This window comes from Bidens hawaiensis, unplaced genomic scaffold (assembly GCF_021521415.1).
Source record: "Bidens hawaiensis isolate Kalapana, Puna unplaced genomic scaffold, B.hawaiensis_p1.1 tig00001369_1, whole genome shotgun sequence".
NCBI classification, from domain to species: domain Eukaryota; kingdom Viridiplantae; phylum Streptophyta; class Magnoliopsida; order Asterales; family Asteraceae; genus Bidens; species Bidens hawaiensis.
The window spans coordinates 2,859,392-2,875,784 of NW_027491077.1; positions in this window are offsets into that span (position 1 = coordinate 2,859,392).

Here is a 16,393-nt window from a genome sequence, read left to right on the forward strand (position 1 = left end):
TAACAAAGAGGAACAAGAGGATTGCAAGAAGTGTAAGTCCCTATCAACTTGGTGTTTGTTGGAGCTTGTTGGGTATACAAGCTTGAGGATTTCTCTATTGGAATCTCATCATTCATTCTTATTCATCCCTTTTCAATTTCTGGATTTGAAGGTATGTTCTTGAAACACCCTATGGTTGTTATTGATAGTGTGTATATCGTATATGGATCCTGTTTTGGGTTTAACATAAACGGGTTTATGTGTTTTGATTAACAAGATTTAAAACTCTATTTTCCGCTGCGTTTACCTAATAAATTGGTTTATTTGGACTTTGATAATCTTGCTAAAACCCAACAGTGAACCCATGAAAGGTGGTTCATGTTATTGATAACATTTTTAAGTTAAAATCCAAAGTGTTTGTGCCTTCACAACCACTTTGCAAAATCTATGACACTAATGCGATTAAAGATGCACATCTGAGATGAAAGTCGAAGAGACCCGTGACTTATATAGAAGTGCATAAATCATAATTGGGGTCAACAGTGATTAACTCTTTCGATGAAAAGAAAGAGGTGCCCAAGACTGAGGCATGGCCTGCCTTTTTGGTCTAATTGTGTTTCTTGAAATCTGCAGAGTTTATCTAAGACTATTTCGGGAGAAAACTGGATTATGGATAGTGTATACTCACATCACATCACCGGAAATGTCAACCTTCTAACCAGTGTGAAGAATATTCAAGGGGGTTATGTGGCTTTTTTGGGTAATTTAGGGGGCGTGATAACTAAAGAGGGCGATGTGTCAAACAGTAGTATTACGTTTGAAAAAGTGAATTATTTTGACAAGGTGTATCACAAGTTGTTGAGTGTTTCTCAAATTTGTAACAAGAAGTATACCACTGAAAATGAGTACTAATGTATCGACCTCAACTTCTATGTAAACGTGTTTTATCTCTAAAGCAACTGAGAAAGACTCGATTTTGTTGCACAGGCGTATGGGTCATACACATGTCAGAAAGATGAGCCATAAAATCGCAAATGATTTAATGGAAGGAGTTTAGCTAAAACATTTCAAATTGACCAATCACTTTGTTGCATGCAAAAAGGGCAAAAAGAAGAAGTCACACCCGTCGAAGTAATTTAATTCCATTAATACTCCACTTGAAAGACTTTATATGGACTTGCTTGGTCTTGTGAATCGTGCGAGTATTGCTGGAAACTGATACTATTTAGTCATGAACGATGACTATTCGACGTACTCGTGGGTGTTATTTATAAGTTCTAAAGATCAGACACCCGGTTCTTGTGCAAAGTTTAATCACCAAGGTCAAATCACTTTACAAACATAAAGTGAGACGCATTCGAAGTGATAATGGTACGGAGTTCAAAATATTTTCCATGCTAAAATATTCTAATTATGATGATATTGCTGGCCTTGATCATCCTGAAACATCTAATGATGTTTCCTGTTTTTTTCGGATGATGGTCCTTTTGTAGATTCTTCTTCTTCTCCATTTGTTGACAATTCCGAAGTTACTGAGGTACATGCTGGGGAATCGTCTCATACTATGGAAGATATCGCTGCTAGAGGTGCATAAAACCGGTTAATGTGTTGCAGCCAAAAAAACCGGGTAGACCGGTAAATCGGGTCCGGTACTACCCAGTTATTCACTTGAAAACCCCTAACCGGTCTAACCGGGTTCGGATATTAACCAAACCGGTTAACCGATAACCAGTTAAAAAAACGGTTTATAAAAAGTATAAAAACAAATCTGGAAAAATCAGAAAAAAAAACTAAAAACTCTTGTTTTTGATTATTTTTTTTCACATTTTCAACTTTTCATAATCATTGCTTCAAAACAATACATAAATAACTTGAAAAGTAACGTGTAAAATCTTCGTGACATTGAATTCATTCGTTTATTCTCTTCGTTTATTGTTTTATTCTTCATCGTTATCGTCGTCTACATTAAACGGGACATTAGACGGGTCATCACGATCCGATTCGGGACTACTCGATCACACCGAATCATCATACTTTTTTTCTTCCTCGGTTAGTGGTTGTGCGGTACCCATTGCTACTTCTTCGTGTAGCTTTTCTTTAACAACGAGCTCTCCTTCAAGATTAGATGTATGTTGGATATGGTCTGCCGCATCCATGTGTTCTTCTAAGCCATTGCACGTTTCCAACGATTCCGGTGTTAGCCTCGTCATTCGTATCGATAGAATCCTACCACTCAAAGAAAAAACATTTTCTAAAGCTACCGTAGATGCTTGGACGGTTAGTAAATCACGCGCCATGGCGGCAAGCACGCGGATTTGGGGTTCCATTTGCTACCACCAACCCAAAATTAAAAGTTATCAAAATCATTTCCCGTGAACATAAAATCGGTTTCACCATACCGGCTTAGTTTGTTATTTGGTGCGCTACCACGAGCTTTTTTAATTCTATCGTTTCTTATATCATTAAAAGAACTTATCGAGCGTTCGGTGCCGAACCATGTTTAAGAGCATAATATTCAAACATGTTTCTAAATAAGCATTAAATTTTCTCACTTCTTTTGATGCATGATTCGGGTCATCTAAATGCAAATCCAAAGCCCAACAAATTTTTTTTATTAAACTTTCAACCCCGGCACAAGTAAAAACCGGGGGAAATAATTCAAAATATTTTTTCAATTTTAATTTTATTGGTAATATCATATAATCGTGCATTGGATCGACGTATTCAAAATCGTTTATTTTGACACAAACTAACCAAATTTGATTAAGAACCAACGGGCTTGTCGGATAATAAACACACGACAAATAAGTGGTTGCATTTTTAAAATCTTTAGGCAACTCGCTTAACTTTGAAATCGTTTCCCAACCCCTCGACGAAAATGCCCTAACCTTTCGTTTCTTAGCAAGATGAAATAATACCAATGTCGGTCTTTGTCTTAACCCGCTATAAAGCATTAACCAAGTCGAATTCCACCTAGTAGGTATGTCGAAATACGGATCTAAAGTGATGGAATACGTATCGATACACAATTGCAAATATCTTGTATATCTTTGCTTACTAGCTCTAAAAATTTCGGTTAACATTAATCTAAAACGTTCAGTTAACTTTTTTATTTCCTTAACTTTAAACCGTCTTGCACAACCATGTTAATGATATATGCAACACATCGAGTATGAAAAAAATCACCTTCACAAATCGGTTGGTATTTTAGTTTTAGTTTTTGAACCGCGGGGGTATTATTTGACGTGTTATCGAAGATATGGAAAAAAGCTTGTCTTGTAATTTAAATGTTTGTATAACATTATCTAAAATATAAAACAAGTTTTGGCCGGTGTGAGGATAACTAAATAACTCAAACGCGATCGTACGCTTCATCATTTGCTGCGTGTCGGGATTAACCCAATATGCGGTAACACAAAGATACGAAAACGGTATACTGTGTGGAGCCGACCAAACGTCGGTAGTTAAGTTAACACCGGTTTTTAAGTTTTCGAAACCCAAAACTAATTCTTGTTTAGCTTTTTTCCACATTTTTAAACAATCGCGTCATAAGGTAGTGCGACTTACATGTTGATACCGAGGTTGGAGCGTTTCTTGAATCAACTTTGTCAAGCGCGGGTTGTCAAAGTGATCAAACGGTAAGCCCTCTTGAATGACAAATTTTTCCATCCTTTCACGAACGGTTTCGAGGATACAAACCCAAATGTCGGCTCCATCGGTTGAAAGATGCGGTTGATCCATGGCCGGATTTTTTTTCATGGTTTGACAATGTTTTTCTAGGTAAAGCCTTAAAGTGGAACTCGAATCTTGTGCGTAAAATTTTCCACATTTTTTGCATTGACGTCCTGTTCGAAATTTTGCACTTGTCGGTTTGTTAAGACAATTCTCGTGCCAGTTAAACCAAGTTGTTCAAGTGTAGCCAATTGTTTTGCATTTTGGAAGTGGTTTTTGAGTTCGGTTTGGCGGTTTTGGCCGTTTTTTGCGTTTTTGAGAGCTTGGGAAGTGGTGCAATCAACCCAACACACCCAATACCTATTTAAACCAATAAGGAGGTTGAAAATAAGTCCAAAGGGTCAAAAAACACAAATCCAACGGTCATATAATGGCTCTATTCTTTTGTTTGCGTATTAACCGGTTAACCGGTTATTAACTTGTTTTTAAAAAACCGGTTAATAACCGGGTTCTATGGGGAAAAGAAAAACCGGTTTCTAACCAGCGATTATAAACGGTTACTAACTGGTTGGCGTTAGACCGGTTACTAACCGGTTAGTGGACCGGGTTCTAACTGGTTAGAAATCGGTTAACCGGATACGATGTGCACCTCTAATCGCTGCTGAAGAGAATCTTACTAATTTAAGTGATCATGTTGTTGTTCCTGAAAATCTGACACTTCGGATTCGCATGTATCAGCCTCAGGACAACATCATTGGTGATCTTGATGTAGGTGTGCGTACACGACATCAGATTGCTAATGCAAATGATGATAACATTTTATGTGCGTATGCTGATATGCATTCTGTTAGTGCACGGTTTTGTCGTCTCAAGCCTTTGTAATAGTCATTTGTAATTTATTATTATTTTAATATAAAGGGGCTGTTGGGTCAAGAGTTTGACCCAAATGAGGAGATTTGACCAAAATGAAGAATATGGAAGATTGGAATCTTCTCAACCTCCTCAGAAACTGCTAAGTATTGAACCCGGGTACACCTTGGACCTTCGAGTAAGCTTTTACTTAGCCGAGTACGAGATTTTGCCTTCAGGGCACGGTTTACTTCAAATAATCTTCTTAAGTGGATATCCGAGCAAGGTATACTTTTTAGTGATTTCCGTGTAAGGTTCATTAATTTGGCATATCCGAGTAAGGTTCACTTTGTCAAGCAAGGTTGTTCTTCAAGACCAAGTATTTTACTCTTCCGAGTAAGGTTTGGTCAAACCAAGTCCAAGACGCCAAGTAATTGGAAGACCGGGCAAGGTATTCTTTAATAATTATGGTCCGAGTACACTTGATGAGTTGATGGAATATGTCTAAGTTATATCGAGTAAGGTTCTGCTCAAGCAAGGTATGTACTCGCGAGTACGCCTTATCAATAAGTTATTCAACTGAAAATGAGCCGAACAGGATCATAGAAGAACAAGGTTGCTTGTAAGGATTTGTCAAGCAAAGTTTGATAAGTCCAAGAAGATTGAAGTCTACTCGGTGAATATTTTACTTGGTAAAATATTTGTTAAGTAAAGTCTACCCCGAAACTGATTCCGAGTACACCTCTATGTTTACCAAGTCTGAAGGAAGGCCGAGTACACTGCGTACTCGGAGACTGAAGTTTAATGAAAAGCCTACCCGGAAGACCTGTTTTACACTTAGTATAATTTTTGAATATGTAAATTGAATATGTACTATCGGATAGGGTTTCTAGAAGGAATGACAACTGTCCTAGGTTGGCAGGCCTATAAATAGAATAATTAGGGCACGCCGCCAGAAGAGGGCAATACGAGAGACAGAGAGGATAAGACCGACACATTAATTAAGATAATATTTTGTGTGTGACGGCTGTCCTAGGATTCCTCCTAAACCCTAACCGATTATCCTTTTGTATGATTAACGTTATATAAATGGAAATATTTTGAGTGAATCCTTTGTGTGTCTTCGTATTTTGAATATTCATTGCAACCGTATGTTTGTTATTGATTCCGCCTTTAACAAACGGTCATCTTTCTAAACATAGTAACCCGTCATTAACTCGCTTGTCAACACGATTAATTTTGTGTGAGTTATGACATGATTGATTAAGATCCGATCCGAAACGACCAGACAAGTGGTATCAGAGCAAATTGCTGCTATTTTTGGAAAGATTGTTGCTGATTAAGTTTTGAAGAAGAATGACGTAAGCAGAGCACTGTTCGACTGATTTGTGACGTCAGAAGCTCTGTTCTTCATTTTTCTTCCAGATCTACAAGTTTTAGGTGTTTTCTTTTCCTTATTTCACTTAAAGCTTTGATTTTTATTGTTGAATCTTGTTCTATTCATATCGGACACCTCAGATCTCAGAATTTATTCTCAGATCCGATTGTTTTAATCTACTTTTGATAAGATCTTAACTTTTGTTTTAAGAAAATGTCTGGATATGAGGAACAAGAGGTGTCTACTAATAAGATACCTAGATTGTATGGTCAGGAGAACTTTACCAAGTGGAAAGTGCTTTTTGAGGCTGCTGTTTGTTATAATGATGTGGATATGTGGAATTCTATCAAGAATGGACCACAAGCTGCTGTTGAAGAAGGTGCTAATGCAAATGCTATTGTTGCCGTTAGAGAGAGAATGAGAAAGGTTGATGACAGGGCATTGGCTATGCTCAAACTTGGTCTGTCTTGGGAAATCCTCACAAAGGTTGCACATCATCAAAGTACTAAGACAATGTATGATGCAATCCTTGAGATGTATGAAGGGAACACTGAATTGAAGAACATTAAGAAGCAAAGAATGAAGAACTGTTAGAAAGATTCAAGTATAGAGATGGTGAAAGGTTGAAGTCAATACTAGAACGTTTTCTGAGTATTGTGAATGAGTTGAGAACAACTGACTATGTAATGACTGACTTTGATTTAAATACAAAGTTGCTCAACTCAATGCCAAAAGAATGGTATACTGCTTGCAAATTCATCCTTCAAAAGCAAAATTTCAATGAATTGAAATTGGATGATGTAGTATGTTTTCTTCAAGCTGCTGAACTTGAAATGATTGAGAATGAATTGATCAAGGAAGATAAACCAAGTTTCAATGTGTCAAATGCTTTAATTGCTCCAATGGGGAATCTTACAACAAAGAATCAATAACAAATTCTCATCATTGAAGAACCAAGTGATCACAACAATGAGACTGCTAGGTCATTCATTGGAGGTGGTTCAAGCAGTCAAGGTGGTCAACAGAGGTTTAATGTTCAATTAATTGATGATGATTCAGCCTCTGTGGGAAATGGAAATGCTCAAAGTGCTGGTGCAGGGCATGTTCAAGGGAGTGAAGCACAAGCCCTAATGTTTATGTTCACTGAGTCCTACAATGCATTTGTGGCCAAAAACATGATTCACACAAGTGTAGTGCAGGATGATTTGGAAAATAGATGCTGATGACCTTGAAGACATGGATCTCAAATGGCACGCTGCAATGTTGGCATTAAGAAACAAGAGACTATACAACAGAACTGGTAGATCACTAGTTTCTGGTCCAAATGAGAGAATAGGATTTGATAAGTCCAAGGCTATCTGGTACAACTGTCAACAGCCTGGACACTTTGCAAGAGAGTGCAATTTGCCAAAGAACTTTCAAGTCAATCAGTTCCAACAGCCTAGAAACCAACAACAATACCAGCAGAATGTGCATAGAAACAACAACCAGCAGAACTTCAACAATAACCAAGGATTCAATCCCAACAACAACAACTTCCATCCAAACAACAATTTCAATCCCAATTTTAATAACCACTATCAGCCTCAGATGAACAACCAGCAGGGCATGAATCAGAATCAAGTATATCAAATGAACAACAATCAGAATCAAGCTGTTCAAATCCCTGCAACTCACAACATTCCAGCAAACCAAAATCAACCAAGAAATCAAGGCAATGTGGCAGTAACTACTCAGCATGAGGGAAGCTTTGACTGGAGTAACCATGAGGAAGATATAGCAGATGATATTAGAAGAGCTAATGTGGCATTCATGGCCATAGACTCTGCATCTTCATCTAAGGTACATTCTGATCCTAATGCTGATTTACCAAAACTTGTCAATGAATTAAAAGAAAAGATTGGTAAACTGGAAAGTGAGTGTTTTAAGAAGCAAAGCATTATCAATGCTTATGAGGCAAGTGAGATTGTTAGTGAGGAGAGAATGAAAAGTTTGGAAGAGGATTGTATGAATAGCTATAGGGCTCAGACAAGATTCACAACAGAAATTAGTGGGTTGAAGAAGATGGTGATTGATGAAAAGGTGCTGAATACAAAGCTGCAAACTGAAAATGAATTCCTAAAGAACTTAGTTTCAACTGGAAACATTTGTGGAATTCTGAATAAAGTAAAAGAAGATGAAAAGTACAAGGCTGTTCCACCACCATTCAACAACAACTTTATGCCTAAAGTTGACAAAGAGAAGAGAAGTGCTTATCTACAATAATTCAAAGATGTGTTTCAAGACAAAGAAGATGTTGCAGATTTGTACAAGAATGTTGAGGTGAGTGAAGATGGTGAATTTGTTATGAAGAAAGAAATGAAAGAGGAAAAGTCAATTGGAGTTCAAGTCTCTGAAGATGACTTTGATTCAGATGAGTTGGATCAAGATGATCTGAGTGATTTGAGTGATCAAACTACTGAAAAAGAAATTCAAGCTGCTGAAAAAGGAAGAAAATATAGAAAGCCTGAATATGTTGATCAACTTCCAAAGTATCCTCCAGTTACACATAAAATGAAAAGAATGAATGAGCAAATGAAGAGAGAACATGTTTTTTTTGACATTGGTGAAAAGAAGAATGTGTGTTACAATGCTGTCAGACCTCCAAGCAAAAAAGTTTTTGAAAAAATTAGAAAAGAACAAGAAAAGGAAGGTAAATAAGGAAGAAATGGATATAGAATATGTTACTCCTATTTATCCTATCTTTTCAAATGTTGAAGACTTTGATGTGGGAGAGGTAGAAACTGTTGAGGAATATGAAAGAAGGAAGTCAAGATATAGAGAGAATGAAGATGATCAACCACTGAACTTGAAAAAGGTTGTCTTTGTTAAAGGAAATGTGGAAAGAAGTGACATTAGAATGGCTGAGTTTGTACCATTCTCAATTGACTTTGAAAATCTGAAAAACAAAAAGATAATTGGTGTAAGAGAGCCCAAACCAAGTGAAAGATTCAGGAGACCAAAAGAACATGAAATGTTCAAAAGAAAGGTGTGGTGTAGAAAGTGTGATGAATATGGACACCATACTGATTCATGTAATGAGAGACTCAAGTTTCAGCCATTTCATGTCCCAAATGGAACAAAGTTTGGTCAAGACTTTGTTCTGTACAAAGAGAAATATGCCATGTATTTGGGAAAGAGAAATGTGAATAGCATAGAGACAAGAGTTGAAGTGAAGGCTGAGACCAAGAAGAAGAAGCAAATGACTGAGAATGTGAGAAGAAGTAAATCACCTCAGAAGCAAAAACAGGTGATAATGAGGAACCAGTCATTGAAATTTACCAAAAATACTCATTCAGTCAAGTCTAATGAGTCACAAGAATCATCAGGCAGTGAGAAATCAAAAATAAAAACTGTATATCAAAGAAAGAAACAAGCTGTACTCACTGGTGATGAAAAGTTCTTGTTAAAACATGGATACGAACCACAAGGTTTCACATGGAAACCTAGAACTGAAGCTAAAATTGAAGCTGTGACTGATGTAAGAGACTTCTCAGAATCTAAGGACTATGTCTTACAAGAAAAGAGAACTGCCTCAGTTGAGCTTGACAATTCAGCTTCACTTGTCAAGACACCAAGAGAGTGTGGTTATGAAACTGACCATTCAGACAACTTGGAGATCACTCATGAAGATCCTGAACCTACTACACTCACTTCCCAAGCTGCCACTAAAATTGACACTGATAAGTTGCAAGTTGAAGAAGCTTGCATCTCATCACTGAACTAATCAAATTTCTCTTTGTGCAGGAACAGGCCACTCCATTGAATGATATATGGTATATGGATAGTGGTTGTTCTAGGCACATGACTTGTGACAAGAGGTCACTTGTGAATTATGTAGAGAAGTATGAGGGTCCAGTTGCCTTTGGGAGTGATGAAAATGGAGGAAAGATTGTGGGTAAAGGGATATTGACAAATAGGAAGGTGTCTTTTGACAATGTCTTTCATGTTGAGGGACTACAATACAATTTGTTGAGTATATCTCAAATGTGTGATAAGGGTTACAAAGTCAGTTTTGATTATTCTCATTGTTTCATCTTAAAACCTGAGTTTGTGATCCCACCTGAAATGATTATGATGATGGCACCAAGAAATGGCAACTTGTATGAGCTGAATATGAAAGATGCTATTTCAAGAGGTGGTGCATGTTTTGTTTCCAAAGCCACTGAAAATGAATCTAAATTGTGGCATAGGAAGTTGTGTCATGTGAACTTAAAGAATATGAATAGACTGGTCAAGGGTGAACATGTGATCGGTTTACCTACAAGAGAATTTAAGTCAGATGATCATTGTGACTCATGTCAGAAGGGAAAACAACACAAGTCTACTCATAAGACAAAGCTCATCAACTCAATTGATCAACCACTTGAGTTACTTCACATGAATCTTTTTGGTCCTGTGAGTGTACCAAGTATTGGAAAGAAAAGATACTGTTTGGTGATCATTGATGACTATTCAAGATATACTTGGGTTTATTTCCTAAGTACCAAAGATGAGACTGCTGAGTTGATTAAGGGTTGTGTCACAATGATTGAAAACAAGCTGAATAAGAAAGTGAAGATGCTGAGAAGTGACAATGGTACTGAGTTCAAGAATGGATTTATGGAAGAATTTTGTTCTATGAAAGGAATACTTCAACAATTTTCAGCTCCAAGAACTCCTGAACAAAATGGTGTTGCAGAAAGGAGAAACAGAACACTAATAGAAGCTGCAAGAACCATGTTGGCTGATGCTAACTTACCTGTCACATTCTGGGCTGAAGCAATCAACACTGCTTGTTATGTTCAGAATAGATTGCTTGTGAACAAAAGGCATGATAAAACTCCATATGAGATTTTCAACAATAGAAAGCCTTACATCAAGTTCTTCAAGCCCTTTGGCTGCAAATGTTTCTTATTGAACACTAGAGACTATTTGAACAAGTTTCAAACTAAGTCACTAGACTGTTTCTTTGTTGGATATTCTACTCACACAAAGGTTTACAGAGTTTATGTGAAAGATCACATGAGTGTGATAGAGTCATCTGACATTATTTTTAATGAGAATCAATTCAACACAGTCAGTGGTGCAACATGGCTGTTTGATCATGAAAAATTGATAAAGTCATTCAAGATTTATTCTGAAGACTTTGATGATACATTCTACAAGACCAGTGTACTTAAAGAAAATAAGAAGAAAGAACTGGACTTAGATGAATTGTGGAAAAAGGTTGCCAGGAAAGAAAATGAATACACTTTTGTGAATATCTCCTCAAAGAATGAAATTGAACAAGATCAGGAAATGACAAGTCAAAATAGTACTGATGTACAAAATGATCATGTTCATAATGGGAGTGACACATGCAACAAATCAAATGAAGATGAAGCTGCAACAACTGCAAGATTTCAAGACTTGTTTCAAAGTTTGAATATGGGAAACAATGGTGCATCTACTTTAGGACAAACCAATGATGAAGCACCAGAGTTTTATGATGCAGAAGCTGATTTGATCATTGAAGAACCTGAAATCAATGAAACAAATCTTGACACAAATTTGTCTACAAATATGATAATACAAACTCCTACTGTTGAAAAGAATCATCCTGCTGGAAATATCATTGGTGACCTGCATGAAAGAGTAACAAGGAGTCATTCTGAGATAGCTAACATCTGTCTGTACTCTTGCTTTCTATCCCAATTAGAACCAAAGAATATTGCTCATGCTTTAAAAGACAATAGTTGGGTAGAGGCGTGCAAGAGGAATTGGCCCAGTTTAGAGATTTACATGTATGGGATCTTGTAGACAAGCCACATGACAGATATGCAATAGGAACCAAATGGGTGTTCAGAAACAAAAGGGATGAAAGGGGTTTGGTGATTAAGAACAAAGCTAGACTTGTAGCACTGGGATGTCTTTAAAAGGAAGGGATAGACTTTGAGGAAGTGTTTGCACCAGTTGCAAGACTGGAAGCCATAAGGATTTTTCTTGCATATGCTGCCTCAAAGAACATTAAAGTATTCCAGCTTGATGTCAAATCTGCATTCCTTAATGGAAAGATTGATGAAGAAGTGTATGTGACTCAACCACCAGGTTTTGAGGATCCCATGTATCCAAACAGGGTGTATAAGCTAAACAAAGCCCTTTATGGTTTACATCAGGCTCCTAGAGCATGGTATGATGAGTTATTAACTCATTTACTTGAAAATGGCTTCACAAGGGGAGCCATTGACAAGACACTCTTCTACAAAAGATAAGGGTCAGATTTGCTGTTTGTACAAGTCTATGTTGATGATATCATCTTTGGATCTACAAATGAAAATATGTGTTTGGAGTTTGAAGAGGTGATGAAGTCTAAGTACAGCATGAGTTCCATGGGTGAAATGAATTTCTTTTTGGGACTGCAAGTTCAACAAAAGGATGAAGGGATCTTCATTCACCAAGCTAAGTATGTGCAGGACATTCTGAATAAGTTCAACTGTCATGACTACAAGGCTGCCTCAACTCCAATAGACACCAAAGAAAAGATGATAGCTGATGAAAAGGGGGAGTCAGTTGATGAACATGAATACAGAACAAAGATTGGATCTCTGATGTATCTGACTGCAACAAGACCAGATATCATGTTTGCTGTGTGTGTATGTGCTAGGTTCCAATCAAATCCAAAAGTCTCCCACATGAATGCTGTGAAAAGAATATTCAGATATTTGAAGGGAAGACCAGACTTAGGGATTTGGTATCCAAAGAACCAATACTTTGATCTGATTTCATATACAGACAGTGATTTAGATGGATGCAATATGAGTAGAAAGTCAACATCAGGGGGATGCCAGTTTTTGGGTGAAAGGCTAGTGTCGTGGCAATGTAAGAAACAGACCACAGTGTCAATCTCCACTGCAGAAGCTGAATATGTTGCTGCATCTGCATGTTGTGCACAAGTTCTCTGGATTCAGAATCAGATGCTGGACTATGGTTTGAACTTTCTAAACACCCCTATTCTGATTGATAATACTGCTGCATATTTTACTGTTAAGAATCTTGTGCAACATTCTAAGACTAAGCATATTGAAATCAGACATCACTTTATCAGAGATTGTAGTGAAAAAGGTTTGATTGAAATGCAAAGAGTTTATACAAGTGATAATCTGGCTGACCTATTCACCAAACCACTTGATTGAACCAGGTTCAACTTTCTTTTGAAAGCCCTGGGAATGATCAACTCTGATGAAATCTGATTAAGGATGTGTGCTTAGTTGTGTACTTCTATGTGCTACTTGAATATTTAAGAAGAGGTTATACAAGTTGAATATGTTGCTGAATATGCTGCTGAATATGTTGTTTAAAACGCTTTGATTATGTCACTGTTTTGATGTTAACTGATAGGTGCTTGGGTAACTATTTGTGCAATTTGGTTGAATTTGATGATAATCCTTGACTATCTTGTTAACTGATCTGATGTTATGATAAGTAATTTGATTTAGGTGAGATTAATTGCTTATATAATGTCATGAGTAATCACATGTTTATGGTTACTTGAATATGTTCTTAATCTGATCTTCTGAATTTGTTATAGTAGAATAGACATTGAATGAAATTACAGTCTGTTTTTCTTGATGATGTAAGAATGATTAAGATTTGAGTATGTGATGCAACTGTTTATGTCAAAAAGTGTTTTATGTCAAAATTAAGTGATTAATGAAATTGATAATGAATTTTGCATAAATACTATATTTTGGTCAAAACATGAGCAAGTTGATTAATGGTGTTGAGATATGATAAGATTATTCAGTTCAAGCTTTTAAGAAGCTTAAAAGAAGGATTTTTTTTAAAGGGAAAGATCTCAAACAGTTGTTTTTGCTGAAAATTATGTCATTTGCCCAGTTGGAAGGACATGCACTTGTGTATGTTTGGTCCTTAAATCTCTATAGATTCAAAGGATAGCCATTAACCTGAAAACTGAATGCATTTGGGGCAATTATGACTTGTTTCTTATTCCTTCACTTAAAACTATGTCAATAACTCTAACTTTGAAAGGACATATATTCACATGTATGTTTGGTCCTGTTTGACCACTTTTGGTCAAAACAGGATAGCCATTAACCTGAAAATGAAGAGAAATTGGGGTGATTGAATATTAAACTGTATTTAATGGGAAATGATAGTACATTGACTACTTAGCTGATCATATGGAATTATTAGGCTAAAAAGGCCTTAGTATAGTCATTAACATGTATGGTTGCTTTCCCATGATGATGTAAAATCTAAGGTGATATAAACATATTGAATATGCTAATCTTTATGTGGAGATGCATAGTTGTTTTGTATGTCTCAAGATAGATCTCTCCGAATGATATGGCAGAAAAGTGATTACCCAGTCATACACAAGCCTGTTGTTATTTGGTCAACCAAAATGAAACATTTTTTATATGACAAAGAACATGTTTTTTGAAAATTTGAGAAAATATCAAAAAAAACAAGGGGAAGTATGAATAAATCAACCAAAAGTTGATAAGTGTTTTAAATATTTTATCAAACAAGAGGGTTACAACAAGAACTACAAAGATGTTGACAAAATCTGTCTCATCTTGAATGAAAGGCATGTTGCTAACTGTAAGTCCAACGTTCAACCTCTATACATGTTTGAATATCAAAAGTCCAAAAATACAATAAGTTCTGTCATACAAAAAACTATTTTTGACAAAATACAGGAGGTTGGAGTCAAATTGGGGTGATCTGGGAAAAGCCAAATAAGCTTTGAGAAGAGATATGAGGCATCATAGCACAGTGTTGACCATTATTGCATTATGCTCAAATTGAACCTTAATCATATCACCAAAGAGATGAAAATCATGCTAAGTTTATACCTGTTGTTAACCTATCTAAGTTGTCATAATAATGCTGAGAGTGAAGTAATGAGATAGCTACTTAGTCAATATGATCCCATTACTGAGATCTTTTCAGTGTATAAAAGAAATTGTTTTGAAAGGAAGTATAACTAAAATTTGATCTCTAAATGCACCATTTGCTCTTAAACTATGTTCTGAAATGATACATAACTTAGAAATTTCTTTGAAAAGCGGTTTAAGTCAAAAAGTGTTGCATTTTGCCTAAAATAGGCTGAATATTTAAGTTCGAGTAAGGTTTGATGATTTCTAACCTTCTCGAGCACAAACTATTTGAATATGTATTTTCGGGTAAGGTTATTGAATTATAACCTTTCCGAGTACAAAACAGTTGATTATGTTTGAATATGTAAGTTCGAGTAAGGTTTGATGATTTCTAACCTTCTCGAGCACAAACTGTTTGAATATGTATTTTCGGGTAAGGTTATTGAATTATAACCTTTCCGAGTACAAAATAGTTGATTATGTGTAAATATGTTGTTTCGGGTAAGGTTTGACAATTTTCAACCTTTCCGAGTAAGCTTAGTCATTTCTGACTAACTTTATGATTTTCGAGCATGCTTTGAAGTGTTTACACTTTATGGGTAGAGTACACTGTTGTACTCACTTCCCGAGCAAGCTTGAAGTCTTGAGATGATTATGTGTTGAAATAGCTAACTGTTAACAAGAAACTCTTGTTTCGAGTAAGCTATGCACGTTATATGTTAGCTTCGAGTAAGCTATGCATATCATATACTGATTGTGTTTTCAAGCAAACTTTGTGAACTGAAGTAAGTACACCGAGTAAGCTTTGTGTGAATATGTTGTTAGGAAAGGTTTGTTTATCTTTCCGGGCACGCTTAGATGTTACCGTTTAAGTTTGTCATTTTTCGGGTATGGTTTGATATAATAAGTTCCCTCGAACAAGGGCATACCTGATGATTGAATGTGTGTATCCTAGCAAGCTTAGTGCTGACTTAGGATTTTCGAGCAAGCTCTATGAAATTTTAGACTATAGCACACTTAAATGTTTATGTGTTTAGTTTCATTCCGAGCATGCTATGTGATATATGTGTTTATGATCTCTTTGAAATTACAAGTGTTTTCGGGCAAACTTTGTTTTCCGAGCACACTTTATATTTCGGGTACACTTATGTTCCTTAAATATACTTGGTAATTTTCAAATTTTAACTTTCCGAGTACAATGTCTGCTAGAATTTAGTTTCGAGCACATTCTGTATTATATGAAAGTTATTCGGGTATACTTTGCATAAGATTGTTGTCCGAGCACACTTTACATTTGAAAGAGTGCTCGAGCACAATCTTCATACAAGTATACTTGAATGAAGGCATTGATTGAATATGTGAGTTAGTATGATGAAATTGTTTAGACTCATACTTGAATGAATACGTTGTTTGAATATGTTAGTGATTATGATTTTTAGGGTTCATGCTAGATAAGTTTTAATTTGAATTTGAGAAATTTTTGGGAGGATCTTAATTGATTCTTAGTAAGAATGTTTATTTGATAACTATATTTGATTATTTGTCTTTTGATTTATTTCTCAAGAAATCAAGTATTTCGGGTAAGCTTTCTTCATTATGTATTAACTTTAAA